Source organism: Oncorhynchus kisutch, linkage group LG28 (assembly GCF_002021735.2).
Source record: "Oncorhynchus kisutch isolate 150728-3 linkage group LG28, Okis_V2, whole genome shotgun sequence".
NCBI lineage: Eukaryota > Metazoa > Chordata > Actinopteri > Salmoniformes > Salmonidae > Oncorhynchus > Oncorhynchus kisutch.
The window spans coordinates 22582569-22605613 of record NC_034201.2 but is presented as its reverse complement, the minus strand read 5'-3'; the positions used below and the strand labels follow the sequence as shown (position 1 = coordinate 22605613).

General features: G+C 45.3%; 1 protein-coding gene across 1 annotated transcript in view; it reads right to left on the bottom strand.

Moving 5' to 3' along the window:
• The window catches only part of LOC109872642 (cytospin-B-like), a 171800-nt gene extending 149407 nt beyond the window's left edge, over positions 1-22393 (bottom strand). Inside the window, exon 1 of the mRNA XM_020463951.2 lies at positions 22306-22393. The gene's annotated coding sequence lies outside the window, so the exon portion shown is untranslated. The remainder of the gene's footprint in view (positions 1-22305) is intronic.
• Between the last annotated feature and the right edge of the window lie 652 nt (positions 22394-23045).

Genomic DNA, 23045 nt, shown 5'->3' with positions numbered 1-23045 from the left:
CGAGTGCGGAGAGCAGGCACAGGACGTACTGGACTGTGGAGGCGCACTGGAGGTCTGGAGTGTAGAGCTGACACAACCCGTCCTGTCTGGATGTTTATTTTCGCCTTGCATGGCACAGGACGCACTGGGCTGTGCAGGCTCACCGGAGACACAGTACGCAGAGCCGGTGCGGGATATCCTGGTCCAAAGAGGTATACTGGAGACCAGGAGCGCTGAGCCGGCACCCTTCTTCCTGGCTGGATGCCCATTCTAGCCTGGCCAATGCGAGAAGCCCTTATAGAGCGCACCGGGCTAGAATAGCATACTGGAGGCTGCCCAGTAACACGCTCCCCACAGTAAGCACGAGGAGTTGGCTCAGGTCTCCTACCTGACTCAGCCAATCTCATCGTGTGCCACCCCCCAAAAAAATCTTGGGGCTGCCTCTCGGGCTTCAGTGCTAGCCGTGTACCCTTATATCGTCGCCGTTCCTCCATTCTCATGTATCCCTCCTTGCACTGTTCCATTGAATCCCAGGCGGGCTCTGGCACTCTCCCTGGATCGATCGACCACCTCTCTATCTCCTCCCAGGTTGTCACCCACTCATCCTTCTCCCAGGTCCATTTTCCCACCAAGCGCTGTTCCTCCCTTTCACGCTGCTTGGTCCTGGTTTGGTGGGTTATTCTGTCACGTTCGTCATAACGAGAAGATCAAGGCGCAGCGTGATATGAATACATCTTCTTTTAATAAATGAAAAACACTTCAAGCACTTCAAACACTCCAAGCAACCATAGACATATAAACCCATAGACTAGAAATAACCCTAGACATACAAAAACTCCTAGACAATACAAAAACGAAACACACCACCCTTGTCACACCCTGACCGAACCAAATAATAAAGAAAACAAAGATAACTAAGGTCAGGGCGGGACATCAGGTTTCTGTGCAAGCCAGTTAAGTTCTTCCACACTGATCTCGACAAACCATTTCAGTATGGACCTCGTTTTGTGCACGGGGGCATTGTCATGCTGAAACAGGAAAGGGCCTAACCTAAACTGTTGCCACAAAGTTGGAAGCACAGAATCATTTGTATGTTGTAGCGTTAAGATTTCCCTTCACTGGAACTAAGGGGCCTAGCCCAAACCATGGAAAACAGCCCCAGACCATTATTCCTCCTCCACCAAACATTACAGTTGTCACTATGCATTCGGGCAGGTAGCTTTCTCCCGGCATTCGCCAAACCTAGATTTGATTTGTTCGTTGGACTGCTAGATGGTAAAACGTGATTCATCACTCCAGAGAATGCTTTTCCAATGCTCCAGAGTCCAATGGTGGCGAGCTTTACCCCACTCCAGCCAACGCTTGGCATTGCGCATGGTGATCTTAGTCCTGTGGGCAGCTGTTCAGCCATGGAAACCCATTTCATGAAGCTCCAGACGAACAGTTCTTGTGCTGACGTTGCTTCCAGAGACAGTTTGTGTTGCAACCGACGACAGATGATTTTTACACATTACAGCACTCCGCAGTTACGTTCTGTGAGCTTGTGTGGCCTACCACTTCACGGCTGAGCCATTGTTGCTCCTAGACATTCCCACTTCACAATAACAGCACTTACAGTTGACCGAGGCAGCTCTAGCAGGGCAGAAATTTGACAAACTGACTTGTTGGAAAGGTGGCATCCTATGACAGTGCCACGTTGAAAGTCACTGAGCTCTTCAGTAAGGTTATTCTACTGCCAATGTTTGTCTATGGAGATTGCATGGCTGTGTGGTCGACTTTATACACCTGTCAGCAGTGAGTGTGGCTGAAATAGCTCAATCCACTCATTTGAAGGTGTGTCCACATACTTTTGTGTACATAGTGTGTATCTAATTTAAAAAAAAAAACATTCTTTGTTGAACTATTAAAGGTCATACCTAAGCTAAATATAAGCCTTGCACAAAGCATATCCACTAATGACCAACTTCTTGTAGCAGGCTTTATAGAAAATTAACACAGGTCTGGTCTCATAAACAATCTCTCAAGTACAAGCCCTCGTGCTAGTGAGTAGCCAGTTAATCTTCATATTTAAAGTCTAGCCAACTTGGATCTATTTGCTTGCTAACAAGGTAGAACAGTTGAACTGTTATGAATACACCCTCCAGTGTCACGACTTCTGCCGAAGTCATTGCCTCTCCTTGTTCAGGCGGTGCTCGGCGTTCGACGTCACCGGTCTTCTAGCCATCATTGATCCTTTTTTCATTTTCCATTGGTTTTGTCTTGTCTTCCCACACACCTGTTTTCAATCCCATTCATTACCTGTTGTGTATTTAACCCTGTTTCCCCTCATGTCTTTGTCAAAGATTGTTTTATTGTCAGTGTAGTGTGATTGTTGTATAGGTGCGTGTCGGGTCCTCGTACCCATGTTTGTTTGTTTATGTACATTTAGTGTTATGGAGCATACTCTGTGGACTTTATTAAAAGACTAAATTTTTCACTCCATTTGACTCTCCTGCGCCTGACTTCCCTGCCACCTATTACACCTATGCAGAATCTCTGACCAATATATGAAGTCAGCAGGAGAGGACACTATGCCCATGGAGCTGGAGGAACGCGTTCAGGAACAAGCGAGGGAGCTTGACGTTATCAGCTCCGTCATGGATCACATTGTCATGAAAATGGATCGCTGGGAGAGACAGGGAGTTTCTCCAGCGCCACCACCACCACAACCGGAATCTCCCGTGAACATTTTTTCCTCTCCGGAATCTAAGATCCACCTAATCTACCTAATGAGATACAACGGAGATACTGCCGGCTGCCAGGGTTTCCTCCTTAAACTGAACTTGTATCTAGCCACGGCCTCCCCAGTACCATCTGACCTGAAGAGTTACGCCCTCGTCTCATGCCTCACCGGGAAAGCCCTGGAATGGGCCAGCGCTGTGTGTAGTAGGGAGGATGCGGCGCTGGACCATTTTGAGGAGTTCACCCGCCAATTCCGGATAGTATTCGATCACCCACCTGAAGGCAAAGCAGCGGGTGAGCTTCTCTATCATCTGAGGCAGGAGACGAGGAGTGCACAGGATTTTGCTTTGGAGTTTAGGACCTTGGCTGCCGGCGCTGGATGGAGCGACAGGGCCCTGATCGACCATTACCGTTGTAGTCTACGTGAGGACGTCTGTCAGGAGCTGGCCTGTAGAGACACCACCCTCACCTTCGACCAGCTGGTGGACATGTTCATCAAGCTGGACAACATGCTGGCTACTCGTGGACGTCTAGATCGGGGTCTAGTTGTTCCATCCTCCCGCACCCTCTCTCCCGAACCTATGGAATTGGGAGGGATGGTGCGTAGGGAGACCGGAGGGGGTTCCCGCTACCTCTGGTAGTTACCCGCTACCTCTGATCAATACTTTTTTCACAAAATTGGATCTCAGGAGTGCGTACAATCTGGTGCGTATTAAGAAGGGTGATGAGTGGAAGACGGCATTTAGCACCACCTCAGGTCATTATGAGTACCTGGTCATGCCATATGGGTTGATGAATGCTCCATCAGTTTTCCAATCATTTGTAGATGAGATCTTCAGGGACCTGCAGGGTGTAGTGGTGTATATCGATGATATTCTGATATACTCTGCTACATGCGCCGAGCATGTGTCCCTGGTGCGCAGGGTGCTTGGTCGCCTGTTGGAGCATGATCTATATGTCAAGTCTGAGAAATGCTTGTTTTTCCAACAATCCATCTCCTTCCTAGGGCATCGGATTTCCACTTCAGGAGTGGAGATGGAGAGTGACCGCATTACAGCCGTGCGTAATTGGCCGACTCCAACCACGGTAAAGGAGTTGCAGCGTTTTTGGGGGGTTTTCCAATTACTACCGGAGGTTTATCCGGGGTTTTGGTCAGGTGGCAGCTCCCATTACCTCACTGCTAAAGGGGGGCCCGGTGCGCTTGCAGTGGTCGGCTGAGGCGAACAGGGCTTTTGAGCACCTGAAGACTCTGTTTACCTCGGTGCCTGTGCTGGCTCATCCGGATCTCTCTTTGCCATTCATAGTGGAGGTGGACGCATCCGAAGCTGGGATAGGAGCAGTGCTCTCTCAGCGTTCGGGTACGCCACTGAAGCTTCGCCCCTGTGCTTTCTTTTCAAAGAAGCTCAGCCTCCTCTGGTCATCCTGGGATAGGTCGGACGATGCGCTGTCTTGACGGGAGATACTGGTGGCCCACTTTAGCTAAGGACGTGAGGATTTATGTTTCTTCCTGCTCGGTGTGCGCCCAGTGCAAGGCTCCTAGACACCTGCCCAGAGGTAAGCTACAACCTCTACCCGTTCCTCAACGGCCGTGGTCGCACCTGTCGGATTTTTTGGACTGATCTTCCACCTTCACAGGGTTACACCACGATCCTGGTCGTCGTGGATCGGTTTTCAAAGTCCTGTCGTCTCCTCCCTTTGCCCGGTCTCCCTACGGCCTTACAAACTGCAGAGGCCCTGTTTACACACGTTTTCCGGCACTATGGGGTGCCTGAGGTTATAGTGTCTGATCGGGGTTCCCAGTTCACATCAAGGGTCTGGAAGGCGTTCATGGAGCGTCTGGGTATCTCTGTTAGTCTTACCTCAGGTTTTCACCCCGAGAGTAATGGGCAGGTGGAGAGAGTTAACCAGGATGTGGGTAGGTTTCTGCGGTCTTATTGCCAGGATCGGCCGGGGGAGTGGGCAAAGTTCGTGCCCTGGGCAGAGATGGCTCAGAACTCGCTACGTCACTCCTCCACTAACCTTACCCTAATACACATTGAAAGGGAGTATCAGCCGGTTCTGGCTCCTTGGCATGAGAGCCAGACCGAGGCCCCTGCGGTGGACAATTGGTTTCGGCACGCTGAGGAGACCTGGGAGGCAGCCCACGTTCACCTTCAGCGTGCCATAAGGCGCCAGAAAATTGGCGCAGACCGTCGCCGCAGTGAGGCCCCAGTGTTCGCACCAGGGGACAGGGTCTGGCTCTCGACCCGAAACCTGCCCCTTCGCCTGCTCTGCCGGAAGCTGGGTCCGCGGTTTGTGGGGCCGTTTAAAGTCCTGAGGAGTGTGAACGAGGTATGTTATAGGTTACAACTACCCACTCATTACCGTATTAACCCCTCGTTCCATGTGTCTCTCCTCAGGCCGATGGTGGCTGGCCCGCTCCAGGAGGCTGAAGTGCGTAATGTTCCTCCGCCTCCTCTAGACATCGAGGGGGTTCCGGCGTACTCTGTTCGATCCATTTTGGATTCGAGACGTCGGGCGAGGGGCTTTCAGTACCTCGTGGACTGGGAGGGGTACGGGCCGGAGGAGAGATGCTGGGTTCCGGTGGAGGACGTGTTAGATCCTTCCATGTTATCAGAATTCCACCGCCTCCATCCGGATCGCCCTGCACCTCACCCTCCGGGTCGTCCCCGAGGTCGGTGTCGACGCGCAGCTGGAGCCGCGCGTCGGGGGGGGTACTGTCACGACTTCTGCCGAAGTCATTGCCTCTCCTTGTTCGGGCGGTGCTCGGCGTCACCGGTCTTCTAGCCATCATTGATCCTTTTTTCATTTTCCACTGGTTCTGTCTTGTCTTCCCACACACCTGTTTTCAATCCCATTCATTACCTGTTGTGTATTTAACCCTGTTTCCCCTCATGTCTTTGTCAGAGATTGTTTTATTGTCAGTGTAGTGTGATTGTTGTATAGGTGCGCGCCGGGTCCTCGTACCCATGTTTGTTTGTTTATGTACATTTAGTGTTATGGAGCATACTCTGTGGACTTTATTAAAAGACTCAATTTTTCACTCCATTTGACTCTCCTGCGCCTGACTTCCCTGCCACCTATTACACCTATGCATGACATCCAGTCTGTCTCCAACTGTTTGAACAACAGCTTGTTCACCTTGTTAAGCTATTGAAATCAAGCGGCCTACCTGGTTAAGAAAATGCTTATTTTTCAGAATGAAAACAAGTAGCCAATTCCTGATATAAATGTATTTTCATTGCACGTTTATAAAACACAGCCTAGACAGGTAGCACATGACAGTCTGTGGCTAAAATGCTACTAGCAGTGTGTGGTACCGCAATGACGCGCGCGATAGAAACGGAGCATTAATTTTCCTTCACAATCATGCTCATTAATACTCTCTGGTTTGTTCTACATTTTGGTAGTTGAGACTTAAAAAAGGTTATCGTTAGAAAGGTTAACGTCTCGTCTATTACAGTAAAATAAGGTCTAAGCAACCAAAAAAGTGTTAAACTTTGGCGAAATGACGGTTGGAACCAAAAATCTCCAATTTGGTCTCCAGACTAAAGGACAAATTTCCACCGGTCTAATGTCCTTTGCTCGTGTTTCATGGCCCAAGCAAGTCTCTTCTTCATATTGGTGTTCTCCTTAGTAAAAGGTACATGACAGCCTGTTTGGAGTTTGCCAAAAAGCACCTAAAGACTCTCAGACCATGAGAAACAAGATACTCTGGTCAGATGAAACCAAGATTGAACTCTTTGGCCTGAATGCCAAGCGTCACGTCTGGAGGAAACCTGGCACGATCCCTATGGTGAAGCATGGTGGTGGCAGCATCATGCTGTGGGGATGTTTTTCAGGGGCAGGGACTGGGAGACTAGTAAGGATTGAGGGAAAGATGAACAGAGAAAAGTACATAGAGATCCTTGATGAAAACCTGCTCCAGAGCGCTCAGGACCTCAGACTGGGCAAAGGTCTCCTCCCAACAGGAGAACGATCCTAAGCACATAGCCAAGACAACACAGGAGAGGCATCAGGACAAGTCTCTGAATGTCCTTGAGTGGCCCAGCCAGAGCCCGGACTTAAACCCAATCGAACATCACTGGAGAGACCTGAATATAGCTATGCTGCAATGCTCCCCATCCAAACTGACAGAGCTTGAGAGGATCTGCAGAGAAGAATGGGAGAAACTCCTAAAATACAGGTGTGCCAAGCTTGTAGTGTCATACCAAAGAATACTCGATGCTATAATCGCTGCCAAAGTTGCTTCAACAAAGTACTGATTAAAGGGTCTGAATACTTATGTAAATGTGATACTGTATATATATATATATATATATATATATATATATATTTAATTCTTCTAAATTAGCAAAAATTCCTAAAAACCTCTTTTTGCTTTGTCAGTATAGGCTATTGTGTGTAGATTGATGAGGAAACTTTAAAAAATATATATTTTAGAATAAAGCTGTAATGTAACAAAATGTGTCAATGGGTCTGAATACTTTCCGAAGGCACTGTAAGTAGAGAATTTTGATAATGAAAAGACTCCAATAAGTATTTTATTTATCTTCTATTTAGGCCTACAGCGATAGCTATTTCGCTTTCCAAACAGTTTTCCGTGACAGTATTTTTTTTATATCGCAATTTGCCTGGCTGGGTCTCCACTTTTCACTAACAGACGCAACTCAACAATAATTTATTTGATATTTGCCTCTCACTCTACCCAAATTGCGGGCCCTTCCGACTGTAGGCTATGCGATTTAAAGCAATCCACAGCTTTTATTTTAAAGAAAATAATGATCCTCTGTGGCTAAATCATGCTTTCTGGTGTAGTAGCCTGTTTTGAATGATTTTATGTATAGACAGGAGTAAGCTATCTAGGCTATATACTTTTGGCAATTTAATTATGAAACGGGCTGCCTTATGAAACGGGCTGCCTATGTATTCTAACATCTTCAAATCGCTCATCAGAATTCTGTAAGAATGACACACGCCGTTGCATGTCCTGTTAAGATGATTTACCATAAACTAAATGTGATTTCTGCCATTCTGAATACAGTTGGTGGACGCCCTAATAAGGTTGTGCAACCAATGCATATAGATCCGTTCAATTTCTTAAGTCCGGTAAATTGAAATGCTGCCGGTCAAACGTCCAGCGCCACATTTTCAGAAACCCTGGCGCTAGCACTCAGCCAAGATGAAAAAAGTTACAAAAGTTCCGTAGCCTATTTCACAGAGAACATCCCGAAAAGTTGACAAGAAAAAAAAGGAAACAGGCCAGGTACTACACAATTAGAGCAAGCAGGCATGATTTTCTCTCTCGGTTTGAGCCCACGGCAAGAAGGCACCACAGCCTGCTGTGCTAACAAGTTCCCACTAAACACGGCCACAAAGTCTATGAAGCTTGAGCAAGCTACTTAGCTAGCATACGAACTCGGTAGCACAGAGTAGAGCCTCCATATGACCTTGAGAAATAGAGCATTTGGGGTAGTTTAGAAGATATTTGGAAATAAGATAATAAATAAGTAATAACACCAAAATATTTGAGAACATTCCCAATTAGAGGTCGACCAATTAATTGGAATGGCCGATTAATTAGGCCCGATTTCAAGTTTTCATAACAATCGGTAATCTGCATTTTTGGACACCGATCATGGTCGATTACATTGCACTCCACGAGGAGACTGTGTGGCAGGCTGACTACCTGTTATGCGAGTGCAGCAAGGAGCCAAGGTAAGGTGCTAGTTAGCATTAAACTTATCTTATAAAAAACAATCAATCTTAACATAATCACTAGTTAACTACACATGGTTGATGATATTACTAGTTTATCAAGCTTGTCCTGCATTGCATATAATCGATGCGGTGCCTGTTAATTTGTCATTGAATCACAGCCTACTTCGCCAAACGGGTGATTTAACAAGCGCATTCGTGAAAAAAGCAATGTGTACCTAACCATGAACATCAACGTCTTTCTTAAAATCAATACACAAGTATATATTTTTAAACCTGCATATTTAGTTAATATTTCCTGCTAACATTAATTTCTTTTAACCAGGGAAATTGTGTCACTTCTCTTGTGTTCTGTGCAACAGTGTCAGGGTAAATGCAGCAGTTTGGGCTGCCTGGCTCATTGTGAACTGTGTGAAGACCATTTCTTTCTAACAAAGACAGCCAACTTCGCCAAATGGGGGATGATTTAACAAAAGTGCATTTGCAAAAAAAAGCTGTCGTTTGCACGAATGTACCTAACCATAAACATCAATGCCTTTCTTAAAATCAATACACAGAAGTATATTTTTATAAACCTGCATATTTAGTTAAAATAAATTAATGTTAGCAGGCTGTCACGTTCTGACCTTAGTTCTTTTCTTATGTCTTTGTTTTAATTGGTCAGGGCATGAGTTGGGTGGGTTGTCTATGCTAGTTTTTCTATGATTTGCTATTTCTGTGTTTGGCCTGGTATGGTTCTCAATCAGAGGCAGCTGTCAATTGTTGTCCCTGTTTGAGAACCATATTTAGGTAGCCTGTTTTCTATTGTGTTTCGTGGGTGATTATTTTCTGTTTTCTGTTGTGTGTCTGCACCAGCCGGTACTGTTTTCGGTCGTTTCTCTTTGGTATTTTTGTTATTCCAGTGTTCATTTTAAATAAATATGGACACAAACCACGCTACACCTTGGTCCTCACCTTCTTCCACCAACAACGGCCGTTACAGAATCACCCACCACCAAAGGACCAAGCAGCGTGGTAAGGAGCAGCGCTATCTGGAGGAGGTTACAACATGGGACAAAATAGAGAGGTGGTCGGTCGACCCAGGGAGAGTGCCAGAGCCCGCCTGGGATTCTCTGGAACAATGTGAGGAGGGATACCGGAGAATGGAGTTGGCACAGCGATCAAGGAAGCCCGAGAGGCAGCCCCAAAAATGTATTGGGGGGAGCACACGGAGAGTGTGGCGAAGTCAGGTAGGAGACCTGTGCCAACTCCCCGTGCTTACCGTGGACAGAGAGGGACCAGGCAGGCACCGTGTTATGCCGTGAGGCGCACGGTGTCCCCGGTGCGCAGGCATAGCCCGGTGCGATACATAGCAGCGCCTCGTATTGGCTGGGCTAGAGTGGGCATCGAGCCAGGTGCCATGAAGCCAGCTCAGCGCATCTGGTCTCCAGAGCGTCTCCTCGGGCCGGGGTACATGGCACCAGCCTTACGCATGGTGTCCCCGGTTCGCCAGCACAGCCCAGTTGCGGGCTATTCCACCTCGCCGCACTGGCCTGGCTACGGGGAGCATTCAACCAGGTAAGGTTGGGCAGGCTCGGTGCTCGAGAGCTCCAGTGCGCCTTCACGGTCCGGTCTATCCGGTGCCACCTCCACGTACCAGCACTCCGGTGGCAGCCCCCGCACCAGGCTGTCTCTCCGTCTCCTCCCTACAGGTGCTCCCCCCTGTCCAGCACTGCCAGAGTCTCCCGTCTGTCCTGAGCTGCCAGAGTCTCCCGTCTGTCCTGAGCTGCCAGAGTCTCCCGTTTAAATAAATATGGAGACATACCACGCTGCACCTTGGTCCCCACCTTCTTCCACCAACAACGGCCGTTACACAGGCAATATTAACTAAGGAAATTGTGTCACTTCTCTTGCATTCATTGCACGCAGAGTCAGGGTATATGCAACAGTTTGGGCTGCCTGTCTCGTTGTGAACTAGTTTTCCAGAATTTTACATAATTATGACATAACATTGAAGGTTGTGCATTGTAACAGCAATATTTAGACTTATGGATGACACCCGTTAGATAAAATACGGAATGGTTCCGTATTTCACTGAAAGAATAAACGTTTTGTTTTCTAAATGATAGTTTCCGGACATGACCATATGAATGATCTAAGGCTCATATTTCTGTGTGTTATTATATTATAATTAAGTTTATGATTTGATAGAGCAGTCTGACTGAGCGGTGGTAGGCATTAGCATGCTTGTAAGCATTCATTCAAACAGCACTTTCCTGCGTTTGCCAGCAGCTCTTCGCTGTGCTTCAAGCATTGGAAGCTTTTTTTGGTCCTCCAATAAATCGGTATCGGTGTTGAAAAATCAGAATCGTTTGACCTCTATTCCCAATGTCAAACCAGTTGGAGAACGTTTCTAGAAGATGACCAACATTTTAATTAAATGTAAGGGCCTCCTGAGTGGCACAGTGATCTAAGGCACTGCATCGTGCTAGCTGTGCCACTAGAGATTCTGGGTTTGAGTCCAGGCTCTGTCGCAGAGGATTGCGGCCGGCTACCATTGGTCCAGCGTCGTCTGGGTTAGGGGAGGGTTTGGCCGGCAGGGATGTCCTTGTCCCATCGCGCTCTAGCAACTCCTGTGGCTGGCCATGCGCAGTGCATGCTGACACGGTCACCAGGTGTACGGTGTTTTCGCCAACATATTGGTGCAGCTGGCTTCTGGGTTAAGTGGGCATTGTGTCAAGAAGCAGTACAGCTTGGTTGGGTTGTGTTTCGGGGGAAGCACAGCTCTCGACCTTCGCCTCTCCCGAGTCTGTACGGGAGTTGCAGCGATGAGACAAGACTGTAAATACAATGTAACCATGTTTGATATTTTAGGAAACGTTTCATTAAAGGTGCAATATGCAGAAATCACTCCGCCATTTCCAGATTGCTAAAATTCGAATAGTTTGCCTAATTTCAGTTTATGCGACAAAACAAGAGAATCATTGTACCATTTAAACCACTGTGAAATATATTTTCAAGAACCAAAAATATTGTCATTGTAGTTCTAGGTGAATTTGGTCAGGTTGCCCAAAAAGTTTGATATTTCAGCTTTAAAGTAATGAAAGACCAAGAAAATAACATTATTTTGTCAAGTTCCTTAAATGTTCTGAGAACGTTCCAAAGCCAAGCAACTATCCTGCACCATTCCCAAAAAGTTGTGCGAAGGTTGTATGCTAAATAACCATAGGATAACCACACTCTTACCAAGCTCTAAGAAACATATGGTTCTCAGAACATTATGTGCTAGCTGGGTGATTTTCAGTAGCATTCCACACAGTTAGTGAGGCTGTCAGTGTCCAAGTATGCAGTCTGTTTCCTGCACATACCAGCATCTCAAAACCGACCTGCGGGAAAAGGCTTGGAGGAGAGTCAGGCCTGCACATCCTCACTGTGTCAATGTATTAATCCTCACAGTGAGATTGTTGGATATTGTCACATTGAATATTGCGAAATTAATACATTTTCTCTGACTGTTTGCAATGCTGTGTTCATAGATTGCAATGGCAATGCTCGCTGGGTATGTTCACCAAAAGAGTTAGACTGATTGACAGCTAATAGAAACATAAAATATTTGTTATTTTCACATGAACACTGTTAATCCAAATTACTATCAGTAACTACCACTTATCTACTGGTGACAGCATGGAGAAGACTTATTAGATGACAGATCAGGACTGCCCTTAACCCATACCTATGTTTGTTTCATACTTGCAAGACTTGCTAGACAAACTGCACTCAAGCACACAAGGACCTCTCAATGAAAGTCTAGCAAAATTTGAGAGGTGTAACTGTTCCCCACCAGTCTAAAAGTACCAGCCAAACCAGCGCCTGTCCGAACTACCCTCTGCCCAGTCCAACTCCCCTTATCTTTGCAATTAGAGCCTCCCTGCATCTTACTGCAGCAAAGGACGTGCCAGTCCAATGGTATGCAGACCAGGCCTACCCTCCTGGGCATTGATAACTCAGCAATTGTTCCTTTCAAATGGTACTGCCTTGTGTACTGTGTGTGTGCATGCACATGTTTGTGTGTGTGTGTCTAGAATAGATTGCTTTATAATACATATTGTCAGGGTTTGCTTTTTCAGCCAGTGGTGTCAGAAGAACGTGTGTGTGTGTGTGTGTGTGTGTGTGTGGGGAAGGGATGACGATAGCAATTTCCTTAAACTCCTCATGATGATGGGAGGGGAAAATAGCACTCATTAAGTTTCTAGGGATTCTATATAGTACAGGGAGAGTGGTACAGGCCTAATTTGCCTGTAGTGGTTAATTGCGTATAGATGGCAATCAATCAGTCCGAACAAGAGCCAAAACACACAAAGCAGAATCTGCCAGTGCAAACAAAACTGCCACAACATTTAGCTAAATGTCATTTACATTACAAGTGTCGCTGTGTACGTCTCTGTAGCCTGGTCCCAGATCTGTTTGTGCTGTTTTTGCAGGAGTTGGCTATAGAGCACAAACAGATCTGGGACCAGGCTAGCTGATAATGGATCAGGTGTCAGGGACTATCAGCCTGTGATTCCCCTGACAACTTGGCTTCGGACCAGCCAGGAGCCTCTCCCTAGACTCACATCCAAAACGGCATGGTGGGTAATACCTGGGACTCCCTGCTCTAGTCTACACCACTCGCCACACGAATCAGGAGTGTAAGAATGCACTTAATTGAATCAAACTGGGGTTCATGCGCAATGCCGCCGGGGGTAATATTTAATAATAATAATAATCCTTTTTTTTTTTACAAAATATTAACATTTTCAAACAGTCCATTTATATTTTCCAACGGGGCTATACATTTCGGTGAGTTTTTTTTTTCTCACCTGAGTATCCTCGTTTCACTGCCAACAATACAATTAAACCATTTGGTGTTCAGCGAAATAACAACACAATGGCAAATACAGGTACTGTAGCCTAGTCAAATAATTAACAGCCAATCACATTACCCGTTACTCTCGCGGGTATTCCACTAACGGTCCATATGTACCCAGGAAAAGCACCAAACAACAGACAGGGACGTTGGACCATCGAAGAGGCTCAAATATGATGAGAACTACCTTTCTCCAGTCACAGTGTGTTATATGTGTAAAAGTACTATTTGGTGTTCAGCGAAATAACAACACAATGGCAAATACAGGTACTGTAGCCTAGTCAAATAATTAACAGCCAATCACATTACCCGTTACTCTCGCGGGTATTCCACTAACGGTCCATATGTACCCAGGAAAAGCACCAAACAACAGACAGGGACGTTGGACCATCGAAGAGGCTCAAATATGATGAGAACTACCTTTCTCCAGTCACAGTGTGTTATATGTGTAAAAGTACTATCTCACAACTCAATGAAACCTTCACTCTCGCTCAGACATTTAGAAACAAATCATGCCACTTTGAAAAATAAGCCACGGGAGTTTTGGGAGCGAGAATTAAAACAACTTTCAAGTAATAAAAAATAAAAAGTGTATATATATATATATATATATATATATATATATATATATATATATATATATATATATATACAGTGTGTGGAAATTAGGTAAGATAAGGGAGGTAAGGCAATAAATAGGCCATAGTGGCAAAATATTTACAATTTAGCAATTGATAGATCCTCATCCTTAGTGATAGATCCTCATCCTTAACCTCCTCAGATTATCCGTGCAGAAAAGTATTGAAAAAAAAGACTCCAGATTCCAGGCACTCTCAGTGGCCAACGTACGAAAGTCCACCACGTAGTCTGCCACACTACGGGAGTTTTGACGTAACTCAAGCAGTTTGCTGGCCACCTTTCTCCCGGATACTCAAAAACTTCTCACCTCTGCCATGAATTCCTCCAAATGCCTGCAAATGGCAGATTGTTGTTCCCAAACTGTCTCATAGATACAGTGCCTTGCGAAAGTATTCGGCCCAATTTTTCAGTTTTTGATTTGTTAAAAAAGTTTGAAATATCCAATAAATGTCGTTCCACTTCATGATTGTGTCCCACTTGTTGTTGATTCTTCACAAAAAAATACAGTTTTATATCTTTATGTTTGAAGCCTGAAATGTGGCAAAAGGTCGCAAAGTCCAAGGGGGCCGAATACTTTCGCAAGGCACTGTATCATCCTAACCAACTTGCCCTATAAATACACCTCTGCTGTTTTCAACCAAGATCTCAGCGATCACTGCCTCATTGCTTGCATCTGTAATGGGTCAGCGGTCAAACGACCTCCACTCATCACTATCAAACGCTCCCTGAAACGCTTCAGCGAGCAGGCCTTTCTAATCGACCTGGCCCGGGTATCCTGGAAGGATATCGACCTCATCCCGTCAGTAGAGGATGCCTGCTTATTTTTTTTAAATGCCTTCCTCACCATCTTAAATAAGCATGCCCCATTCAATACATTTTGATCCAGGAACAGATATAGCCCTTGGTTCTCTCCAGACCTGACTGCTCTTAACCAACACAAAAACATCCTGTGGCGTTCTGCATTAGCATCGAACATGCAACTTTTTAGGGAAGTTAGAAACCAATATCCACAGGCAGTTAGAAAAGCCAATGCTAGCTTTTTCAAGCAGAAATTTGCTTCCTGCAACACAAACTCAAAAAAGTTATGGGACATTGTAAAGTCCATGGAGAAAAAGAGCACCTCCTCCCAGCTGCCCACTGCACTGAGGATAGGAAACTGTCACCACCGATAAATCCACTATAATTGAGAATTTCAACAAGCATTTTTCTATGGCTGACCATGCTTTCCACCTGGCCACCCCTACCCCGGTCAACAGCACTGTACTCCCCACAGCAACTCGCCCAAGCCTTCCCCATTTCTCCTTCTCCCAAATCCAGTCAGCTGATGTTCTGAAAGGGCTGCAAAATCTGGACCCTACAAATCAGCCGGGCTAGACAATCTGGACCCTTTCTTTCTAAAATTATCTGCCAAATTGTTGCAACCCCTATTACTAGCCTGTTCAACCTCTATTTCGTGTCGTCTGAGATTCCCAAAGATTGGAAACTCTTGACCCAAACTGCTACAGACCTATATCTATCCTACCCTGCCTTTCTAAGGTCTTCGAAAGCCAAGTTAACAAACAGATCACCGACCATTTCGAATCCCACCGTACCTTCTCCGCTATGCAATCTGGTTTCAGAGCTGGTCATGGGTACACCTCAGCCACGCTCAAGGTTCTAAACGATATCTTAACCACCATTGATAAGAAACAATACTGTGCAGCTGTATTCATTGACCTGGCCAAGGCTTTCGACTCTGTCAATCACCACATCCTCATCAGCAGACTCAACAGCCTTGGTTTCTCAAATAATTGCCTCGCCTCGTTCACCAACTACTTCTCCGACAGAGTTCAGTGTGTCAAATCTGAGGGCCTGTTGTCCGGGCCTCTGGCACTCTCTATGGGGGTGCCACAGGGTTCAATTCTTGGGCCAACTCTCTTCTCTGTATATGTCAATGATGTCACTCTTGCTGCTGGTGAGTCTCTGATCCACCTCGACACAGACGACACTACGACATTCTGTATACTTCTGGCCCTTCTTTGGACACTGTGTTAACAACCCTCCAGACGAGCTTCAATGCCATACAACTCTCCTTCCGTGGCCTCTAACTGCTCTTAAATACAAGTAAAACTAAATGCACGCTCTTCAACCAATCGCTACCTGCCCGCCCGCCCAGCATCACTACTCTGGACGGTTCTGACTTAGAATACGTGGACAACTACAAATACCTAGGTGTCTGGTTAGACTGTAAACTCTCCTTCCAGACTCACATACAACATCTCCAATCCAAAGTTAAATCTAGAATTGGCTTCCTATTTCGAACCAAAGCATCCTTCACTCATGCTGCCAAACATACTCTCGTAAAACTGACCATCTTACCAATCCTTGACTTTGGTGATGTCATTTACAAAATAGCCACCAACACCCTACTCAACAAATTGAATGCAGTCTATCACAGTGCCATCTGTTTTGTCACCAAAGCCCCATATACTACCCACCACTGCGACCTGTACTCTCTCGTTGGCTGGCCCTCGCTTCATACTCGTCATCAAACCCACTGGTTCCAGGTTATCTACAAGACCCTGCTAGGTAAAGTCCCACCTTATCTCTGCTCGCTGGTCACCATAGCTGCACCCACCCGTAGCACGCGTTCCAGCAGGTATATCTCACTTGTCACCCCCAAAGCCAATTCCTCCTTTGGCCGCCTCTCCTTCCAGTTCTCTGCTGCCAATGACTGGAACGAACAACAAAAATCTCTGAAACACGAAACACTTATCTCCCTCACTAGCTTTAAGCACCAGCTGTCAGAGCAGCTCACAGATCACTGCACCTGTACATAGCCCATCTATAAATAGCCCAAACAACTACCTCTTCCCTTACTGTATTTATTTATTTTGCTCCTTTGCACCCCAGTATTTCTACTTTGCACTCTCATCTACTGTCAAATCTACCATTCTAGTGTTTTAATTGCTATATTGTATTTACTTCGCCAACATGGCCTATTTATTGCCTTTAGCCCCCATATCTCACCTCATTTGCTCACATTGTATATAGACTTATTTTTCTACTGTATTATTGACTGTATGTTTGTTTTACTCCATGTGTAACTCTGTGTTGTTATATGTGTCAAACTGCTTTGCTTTATCTTGGCCAGGTCGCAGTTGTAAATGAGAACTTGTTCTCAACTTGCCTACCTGGTTCAATAAAGGTGTTAAAAATGTTTGTTTTTTTGTTTTTTTAATCGGCCAAATCGACATCCAAAAATACCTAATACCTATACTTGAAATCGGCCCTAATTAATCGGCCATTCCGATAAATCTGTCGACCTCTAATGTAAACTTCTGACCCACTGGGAATGTGATGAAAGAAATAAAAGCTGAAATAAATCAATCATTCTCTCTACTATTATTCTGACATTTCACATTCTTAAAATAAAGTGGTGATCCTAACTGACCTAAGACAGAATTTTTACTAGGATTAAATGTCAGGAATTGTGAAAAACGGAGTTTAAATACATTTTGCTAAGGTGTATGTAAACTTCCGAACTGTATATGAGACCAGGGACGATGAGGTAGTGGCTGCAGGAGGCCAGAAGCTTGCCATGGAGTCTTGTTTTAAGCACACACATTGTGCGGTGACGAAGGCAGAGACGTGAGGGACCATTTTGGGTCACCAGAAACGCTGTCGAAGAAAGGCTAGTGTTCGACGGGACCCTGGATGACAGGTCAGCCTGGATGATTGAGCCCATTCCAGGACCCGGGACCGGATTAGGTACAAACAGCCGGTTAGCCGGGCCCCCTTCAGGTCCAGCCTGAGAGCGTTGAGCCTCGCGGACCAGGTTCTCAATACCCCAATCCACAGTGGCAGCATGGCATGAGGTAGGGAGAATAGTTTCAGAGGTCGAGGGTGTGGCAGAGGAACTGTATAGGCGGGAGAGGGCATCAGGCTTAACATTCTTTGACCCTGTGCGATAGGAGATGGTTAAATCTGGTGAACAGGAGGGCCCACTGAGCCTGCCTGGAGTTGAGGCGCTTGGCTGTACAGAGATATTCCAGGGTTTTATGGTCAGTCCAGACCAGGAATGACTGTTCTGCTCCTTCCAGCCAGTGCCTCCACTCTTCCAAAGTCATCTACACCTCCAGTAGTTCTCGGTTGCCAACATCGCAGTTCATTTCAGCAGGATTGAGACAATGGGACAGGAAGGCACAGGGATGAAGCTTCTGATCCTGGGCAGATCGCTGCGACAGGATGGCCCTCACTCCAACATCCGAAGCATCCACTTCCACCATAAATTGATGCAAGGGGCCCGGATTGATGAGGATGGGTGCTGTTGTGAACCAATGCTTCAGGTCCACAAAAGGCTTTCACGAACAGTTGGTTCTATAGGAGGCGCTGAAGGACCTGTCTGACATGAAGAACATGTTCTTGTGCAGATTGGGGGAAAAAAACTGGATGTCGTCAAGGTACACGAACACAAACCGATTTCGCATGTCCGGAAGTACATAATTTACCAAAGCCTGGAAAACAGTACTCATAATGTCCACTGGCTGTGTTGAAGGCTGTCTTCCACTAATCCCCCTCACGCATCCGAACCAGGTGGTAGGCATTTCGAAGGTCCAACTTGGAAAATAAGGTGGCCCCCTGGAGAGGTTCAAACACTGAGGAGGGGAGAGGTAGGGGGTAACGATTGTCGATGTGTTCCTGGTTCGAGCCCAGGTAGGAGCGAGGAGAGGGACGGAATCTATACGGTTACACTGGCAATACTAAAGTGCCTATAAGAACATCCAATAGTCAAAGGTATATGAAATACAAATCGTATAGAGAGAAATAGTCCTATAATAACTACAACCGAAAACTTCTTACCTGGGAATATTGAAGACTCATGTTAAAAGGAACCACCAGCTTTCATATGTTCTCATGTTCTGAGCAAGGAACTTAAACGTTAGCTTTCTTACATGGCACATATTGCACTTTTACTTTCTTCTCCAACACTTTGTCTTTGCATTATTTAAACCAAATTGAACATGTTTCATTATTTCTTTGAGGCTAAATTGATTTTATTGATGTATTATATTAAGTTCAAATAAGTATTCAGTATTGTTGTAATTGTCACAATTACAAATATATATATTTTTTTAAATCGGCCGATTAATCGGTATGGGCTTTTTTTGGTCCTCCTAAAATTGGTATCGGCGTTGAAAAATCATAATCGGTTAACCTCTAGTTTACATACACTCAATTAGTATTTGGTAGCATTGCCTTTGAATTGCTTATCTTGGGTCAAATGTTTTGGGTAGCCTTCCACAAACTTCCCACAATAAGTTGGGTGAATTTTGGCCCATTCTTCCTGACAGAGCTGGTGTAACTGAGTCAGGTTTGTAGGCCTCCTTGCTCGCACACACTTTTTTTCAGTTCTGCCCACAACTTTATTATGGGATTGAGGTCAAGGCTTTGTGATAGCCACTGCAATACCTTGACTTTGTTGTCCTTAAGCCATTTTGCCACAACTTTGGAAGTATGCTTGGGGTCGTTGTCCATTTGGAAGACCCATTTGCAACCAAGCTTGAACATCCTGACTGATGTCTTGAGATGTTGCTTCAATATATCCACATAATTTTCCTGCCTCAAGATGCCATCTATTTTGTGACGTGCACCAGTCCCTCCTGCAGCAAAGCACCCCCACAACATGATGCTGCCACCCCCGTGCTTCACCGTTAGGATGGTGTTCTTCGGCATGCAAGCCTCCCCCTTTTTCCTCCAAACATAACGATGGTCATTATGGCCAAACAGTTCTATTTTTGTTTCACATTTTCTCAAAAAAGTACGATCTTTGTCCCTGTGTACAGTTGCAAACTGTAGTCTGGCTTTTTTATGGCAGTTTTGAAGCAGTGGCTTGTTCCTTGCTGAGCGGCCTTTCAGGTTATGTCGATGTAGGACTCGTTTTACTGGGAATATAGATATTGTTGTACCCGTTTCCTCCAGCATCTTCACAAGGTCCTTTGCTGTTGTTCTGGGATTGATTTGCACTTTTCGCATCAAAGTACGTTCATCTCTAGGAGACTCCTTCCTGAGCGGTATGACGGTTGCGTGGTCCCATGGTTTTTATACTTGCGTACTGTTGTTTGTACAAATTAACGTGATACCTTCAGGGATTTGGAAATTGCTCCCAAGGATGAACCAGACTTGTGGAGGTCAACATTTTTTTTCTGAGGTCTTGGCTGATTTCTTTTGATTTTCCCATGATGTCAAGCAAAAAGGCACTGAGTTTGAAGGTAGGCCTTGAAATACAACCACAGGTACACCTCCAATTGACTCAAATTATGTCATTTAGCCTATCCGAAGCTTCTAAAGCCATGACATCATTTTCTGAAATTTTCCAAGCTGTTTAAAGGCACAGTCAACTTCATGTATGTAAACTTCTGACCCACTGGAATTGTGATTAAGTGAAATAATCTGCCTGTAAACAATTGTTGAAAAATTACTTGTCATGCACAAAGTAGATGTCCTAACCGACTTGCCTAACCCGAGGTGCTGGGTTCCCTCTAGAGAATCCTTGATCCAGCCCTCATCACCGACTTCCACCGCCAACACCCCAGTCTACAAGGTATGCGCCCAGGTAGGACACCATGTGGCGTCCTGGGGGGTACTGTCACACTCTGATCAGTTTCACCTGTCCTCGTTATTGTCTCCACCCCCTCCAGGTGTCACTCGTTTTCCCCAGTGTATTTATCCTTGTGTTTCCTGTCTCTATGTGAGTTTGTATTGTATGTTTCCAAGTCAACCAGCGGTTTTCCCATTCTCCTTTTTCTAGTCCTCCCGGTTTTGACCCTTGCCTGTTTCTGGACTTTGTACCCGCCTGCCTGACCCCGGGCCTGTCTGCCACTCTGTACCTCCTGGACTCTGATCTGGTTTTGACCTTTTTGCCTGTCCACGACCATTCTCTTGCCTACCCATTTGGATAGATAGCCATTGTAAGACTCCAACCATCTGCCTCCTGTGTCTGCACTTGGGTCTCGCCTTGATACTATAACTAATCGGCAGTGTGACACATGACATGACATTTACACATGACATGAATGACGCAGTGCTTGTTTACCTCTTGAAAACATTTAATGTAAAAAAATATACATCTTAAAGGGAACAGTCTGAATTTAAGGGGAGTCTAGGGTCTAGACTAGACTAGCTTTCCCCTAGGTAGGCTACTTTTCTCATTATAACACGCAGTAAACCAAGACCAAAATAGCCGCAGTTTACAAGTTTAAACCTAAGCATCGTTTTGAGACCGTCGTTTGACTAAGCCTGAAGGCTGTGACTGTGTAGTTTATAGGCAGATAAATGTAATAGGGCTGCAGCTGATTATGGCACAGCCAGTACAGCACACAGTAGCTCAGTCATAACAACATTGACCATAAGGAATCACTAAGGGATCTATTAAAGAAATAAACAGCAAACTTTCACAGATGACGAGACTAACTACAACAAAGTCTTAACAAAGCCTAAGCTACACGTATAGCTCTAATAAGGAACAAATGGCAGGCTGATCGTGTGAAAAATACTGTAGCCGTACGCAACAGTAGCATGTGAAGGGTTTCAAATACAGCCAATGTATCCACTAAGGACATATCAACATAGTTGAGCACAGTAATTACACATTTGTAAAATGTCACACATTATGTGTGACCTATACGTGTTAAAATGACATAGGCTAATTCTTGTATTGATGATCTACTAATAGCTTAAGCAGTTTATAAGCACTTAGACAATATAGGCTACGCAATGGGAATATGTCAGCTTGGAAGAGCTAACCTATTTTAGTAGGCAGGAGGTTGCTTTTCTCGGTCACCAAATTTACAGGTGGAGGCAGCAGACAGAAACAACACCCTGTTGAACTTCAAACAGAGACACACAAATTAGCAAAGGCACCAGAGCTCTCTTATTCACAATGGGAAGAGGTCCAGTGTGAATAATTCCACCCTGTCTCCAAAAATGACATGACAGATGTCTTCGGTTGACTCAGCTTTACCACCACAGAAGTATAACTGCAGCATTCTCTAATTGTAAAATATGTGGCCCTGAAGATGTCGACTCGAGCTGACCATAGATTTTTTTAAACACAGGTAAATACAAAAAAAAAGAACCACAAGCTGAGGGTACTGTGGCTGTCATGAGACAAACCCCTTGTCGTTGATCAACACCAAAACATCAGCCGCTGTGAACTACAGTATTGCTAGCCAACTGGTCGTCATAACGACTCTCTCACAGCCTCACAAAATATATGTGAAACGTGTATAACGGAATGGTAAAAACGGTTAACATTATCATTGTTGGTTCAAAACATGTTATTTTCGACAAAAAACGCAAAATAATATAAATGTTTCCCTCACCTCACCTGCTCTTTTTAACTCTGCCGCTAGCGCGCTCGCTGCTGCTGATGAGGTGATGTGACGATGACGCTCGTGTGTGGATATATGCAGCGTTCAATACTACTCGGAACTAGGAAACTCGGAAAGGTCTGACTTGCTGATTCGTAGAACGCGGCACGTGTATAAATGAGCACATCGGAATCGTTAGCGTTTCCTAGTTCTGACTAGCAGCACTTAAACACGGCAGTAGAACTGCGCCTGCATGTAGAGCGCACGAGTTTGGTGCAGTATCTGCATCAATGATGGGGTAGTGGTGTTTAAATAGTGTGTTCGTTGATGAAAATATACTGTAATGAAACAGCAGGGAGCAGGTCTCGAACCCCCGACCTTCGAGCCCGAGGTCCGGCGCGCTACAATACGCAACATGTAAAGCGTTGGTCATGTTTGATGAGCTGAAATAAAAAATCCCAGAAATGTTCCAGACTCATATGTGTTTACATCCCTGTTAGTCAGAGTTTCTCCATTGTCAAGATAATCCATCCACTTGACAGGTGTGGCATATCAAGACATTGATTAAACAGCATGATCATTAAAAATGTGCGCCACTCTAAAATGTGAAGTTTTGTCACACAACACAATACCACAGATGCCTCAAGTTTTGTGGGAGCATGCAATTGGCATGCTGACTGCAGGAAAGTCCACTAGACTTGTTGCCAGAGTATTTAATGTTTACTTCTCTACCATAAGCCACCTCCAACGTC